Here is a 4,833-nt window from a genome sequence, read left to right as displayed (position 1 = left end):
TTTTATTTTTACCGGCATATTACAGATTTTGTGAAAAAAGGTCAAATTAATAAGAAAACTGATAAAAACAATATTTGATCACTAAAAGAAAGAGGGAGACCCCCAGCAATAGCAGATGATGTCATTCAAAAAAAGCTAAGTAGTATCAATATTTTTCTCAATACTGAAAAGTTGTTGGTGAAACCAGAATCCGATCCAGTGTGGGAAAAAGCTTTTGTAAAATCCTCAATTACAAAATCGCAAAGCACAATCTTCACCAAAAATTATATCAAAATAGAAATAGAATATTGTCGAAACTAATATTAAAAATAAAAGATGATTCTATCGATAAAGTGCTAATGGAAATTCCTGTCACTTTTGACAACAATCAAAAAAGCACCGATGACCTTTCATCATTACTACTTGATAAACACTTTATTCCATTTATCAAAGAATTAAACGCAAAACCGCTACTTGCTATGTACCGATGGCCTGAGCAAATCAATTTATGGAAAGTCAATTATCGAACAATAGATGTTCCTGTTTATTTTTTTATTTCTAATACTGTTACCAAAAAAATTGAATGCTTTTGTGACATTGATCCAATATTTTTTTGCTCCCTTGTCTGTAAAATCAATAACACAGAAATACCATTATGGCAAGGTCTTCTGAACCGTGCAGATACTGACTTTCTATGCTATTTCATTTGCGAGTGGTTAAAAGAAGGTGTTCCTGCTCCAAAATGTATTATTATACCTTTTGCGAAGCAAATTTTCGAAGCTACTAATTCAGCATACAATCTGTGCTCTTTGAATTAATACTGCAATTCATTTTTCAAGTTTTTGAAAAATGAAAATAACGTGAAATCTTTATGTGTATTGAAAGTAAATATTATTCCACTCTTGTTACACGTGAAAATCATTCTCAATGAGTGTTTCTGCGCGAATTCACTTGTAAATGATTTTTTTTTATAAAAGTGTCATAGTTTTAATCGAATTAAAAAACTGGATGTTTTTTACGAAAATGTGTAAATACCTAACTTTTTTTCTGCTTAGTAAAAATCAAAATCATGAGTTTAACGTTAGTAGATCAGAAGTACTTAAAAGTATTAGTAACACTTCCATTAAACATTTTGAAAACATTTTTACAAAAAATATTGAATATGAACAGTTTAACGATGAACCTGATTTCAGTTGTTGGTTTTGTAAAGATGACTCAGAAATATACAAATATTTTATTGATGAATTCAATACAATACGGAACAAAATTTCTAACAGTGACATTTTTCAATTACCAAACCCATATAAAAGTATGACTTTCTTGAAAACATTGCTGAATTTAATATCTTTTTTTCCTGTTTGGACTAGTACTCTGTTGCCAAATAATACTGATGTAATAGAGGAATCTTTTAGCTCGAAAGATTACTTCTTAAAAATATTCGACAGTTTTGAGAAAGCCGTAAAAACTCAAAATACGTCTCCAAAAGAGTTTATCATAAAACATTCCGAATATGTAAAACAAATATTACAAGACAGTCGGGATTACATTTCTTCAAATAATTTGAGTGAACAAGGGCTAGAAAATTTTTTATTAAACTACAGTTTTTTGAATCTGGTGGAAAATTGGAGAGGAAGAGCGGACAAAGAAAATCAAGAATTTTCAGAGGGTGTAAATTGCTCAGAGAATAATGGTAACATGAAAACTTTTATAAAGTCACAATTGAATGATCATAATTACAGTAAAAACTATGAAAATTTTTTGAATGGTGATGATTTTTCTGCTCATGATTTTGAATCTCAGTCAACACCAATTAAAGATGTGCCCAAATTATCGAATGCTGCCAGAATTCCGATACATAAAGATCTAATTAATCAAAAAGGTAGAAAGAAAAAATTAACAAAATATTGTGACCCTCAGCCGACACTCAAAGCGTTTTATGCAAAGAAACAAACTTACTCTTACAAAGAGCAGCTAATTGTTAATGGGAGTAAATTACCAATTAAAATTGCTAATAGAGAATATTACTTCAATAACACGAGTATTTTTGATTCTTTGATGGAACTGTTGGCTCATTTCATTTATACTTTCAATTTATTTCAGTCAGACGTAAACGATTTATTAAAATTAAATTCTAATGTTTTCTTGAAATCAGTATGTGAGTATGTAGATAAAAAACATTTAAAACATTTGTACGAGTCTCGCGTATCAATATTATCAGATGTCGGTATTTTGAACGGGGACACTATATCTTTAAATAATGATATTATTGATTACTTACGAAATTTAATGACTGGTTGTTCTAGTCTCTTAAAAAAAACCACTTGTCAAAAGTGCCATTTTGAAAAGTCAGATCGCATACTTTACTGTCGGATAGATAAATTTCTACATACTTAAACCAAGACTTTAGAATCTCTAAACTTTAAAAAATCTCATGGCAAATGTAATACATGTTCAGGACAAACAGTCATTGAGTATGATATAAAAAAATTTTTCATGATAGTAACACATAATGAAAGCTCAACGAAACTGTCTGAAATTCCACTTAGTGTTTGTATAAAACAGAAAACATTTTTTTTATCAGGTTTTATGAGTAACATTCATCCAAAAAGTACATACAGTCACACTCATTATGTAACATACTGCCAGTTTTTATCAGGCCATTGGAAAAAATATGATAGTTTAGGAAAGAAAGTGTTTGGCGTTGGTAAAAATAAAGAAATCACAAACGTTTCATTGTTGTTGTATATGCATAGTGTTCCTAAGAAATAAAATTCATAATTAGATATCATTATACATTCTATGAATTCCTATTATAGCTGTTTATAAAGTATATATGAAAGACGTATTAAACAATTGTCAGTTAAGAAACGAATTTAATGCTACCTCTAACACGTATTATATATTTTTGTTCTGTACAAGAGAGCATAATTTATACAGTGTAAATATCTTACTTTTAAAGTAACAAATTATGAGTATTTTTACATCATTTTGCCTTGAATTTATATATATTATACTTCTGGTTGTTATTCTCAAAGCAAAACTCTCACTGTACTTTGATATTTCAAGTGAATATTTCTTGTAAGATGTAAAAACAAACCATTTTTTATATTCGCTATTTATATCGACGATAATAACTTAAAAGTTTTTTAATCACGATTATCTTGCGATATCCATGTTAAAAAAATTTTTATTTTGAGTCTACTTATTCTATCAAAAAATGTACTTGTTTATTTTTTTGAAAGTAAATATACTATATGAATTGAATACGAATAAAAAAACTATATACAATTCATTGGCGCAAAGCTTCCTCTTACATACCCACCTAATTACTTTATTTTGTTTGGCTAAACCTATTTTTGTTTTACTTCAAAATCACCCAACCTTGTTTCCTAGATAAATATTTTTAAAAACATTAAAGAAATTTTTCCACAAAAAATATCAAAATGGAACAATTATAGCGAAGATCTATAATAAACTTCAAAATTCTCATTCGTCAACGCCTAAAGAACAAAATCAGACTCACAGGTTTAGCAGAAATTGCTGTCCTATAAGGCAAAAGTTAATATACTTTAAATTTTGATCAGGCTAAGTTTATTTTTATTACGTTTGCATAAAAAAGCATAGAAAAGATTAAAACAGTATGAATGACTGATTGCATATCATGTGTAATAAATATTACATCTATATGTTCAGTTTTTACTGTACACTACAAGATACAAAAAAAATTTAACTTGGATGATTATGCTATAATAATATACAATACAACTTTATGTTTTCTGTTGGTGTATGCTAACTATAAATACGACTACGATTTAAATGTAAAATACTGCAAGTGTAGTTGGCAGTAATTTTTGGTTTTTGTTCCATTTGCTCATTAGTATTTTGAAGTATTTTTTTTATTTATCATTTTGCGATTATGTTACAATTGTGTAGTTGGTTTCTCAGCAATTGGAAAAAATTATTATAAATTGAAACTACCATATTGATTTAAATATTGATTTTAATTTACAGAAACATAATAAAGTGTTAGGTATGGTTATAGATGCTAAAAAAAAAAACAGAGAAAAATAGAAAATGAAACTTAAAGTAGAGCCACGCACATGCAGACTAGTAGTCCTGCTGATATAAATGCATTGATCAACGCAGTTTGCAATGGAAAAGAAGTATAGGTACATGTAATTAGAATTTTGTATTTTACTTCACTTGCAAAAATATTAGCTTATCACGCATCAATCAATGATTCTAGTCTGATGTTCAAATGGTCTAGTCTGGTAGACATCCAGTCACGAATAATATGCTAGTTGGAAAACTAGCTGGACAATCACAAGCATCTGGACCAGAACCTGTGGGTAAATAATTAATATATTTTAAATCATCTTCACATTATTTATTCTGCTTATTCAAATACAAAGAGATTACTTCTTCATTGACAGCAGGACAAATCAGTAATGCTCCGAGTCCTATTAAAACAAATATCAAGGCTGTCTACAAGTTCATTTTTATAGTCGATAAAAATATTTTTGTACTTATTTTGTGAATAAAAATTGAACTTATTACATCATAACTTAAGGCTTTTTTTTCTTGTTAGAAATAACAGTCTCCAATCTTCGCACATCTCCTTTAGTCACATCTAAGACCCATTAGTCTTATAAATAGTTTGATCGATGTCTGTACTGTGAAAAATTAAAAAACAAAATAAAAAATATACATACCATAGATCGCACAATTTGTACTACTTTTTTATTAGAAGAGATAAATCGCTTATTGCGAATTTATCTCTGCCAACACTATACACAAAAAAAATTATACTTCACATTTTATGAAAATTATGAAATGGATGTGCGCAGAGATATT

The sequence above is a fragment of the Copidosoma floridanum genome, unplaced genomic scaffold (assembly GCF_036245765.1).
Source record: "Copidosoma floridanum isolate Cflo_tuat_1 unplaced genomic scaffold, Cflo_Japanese_pri ptg000013l, whole genome shotgun sequence".
In the NCBI taxonomy this organism is placed as follows: Eukaryota; Metazoa; Arthropoda; class Insecta; order Hymenoptera; family Encyrtidae; genus Copidosoma; species Copidosoma floridanum.
The sequence above is the reverse complement of the archived record's forward strand: the minus strand, read 5'-3'. Positions refer to the sequence as shown.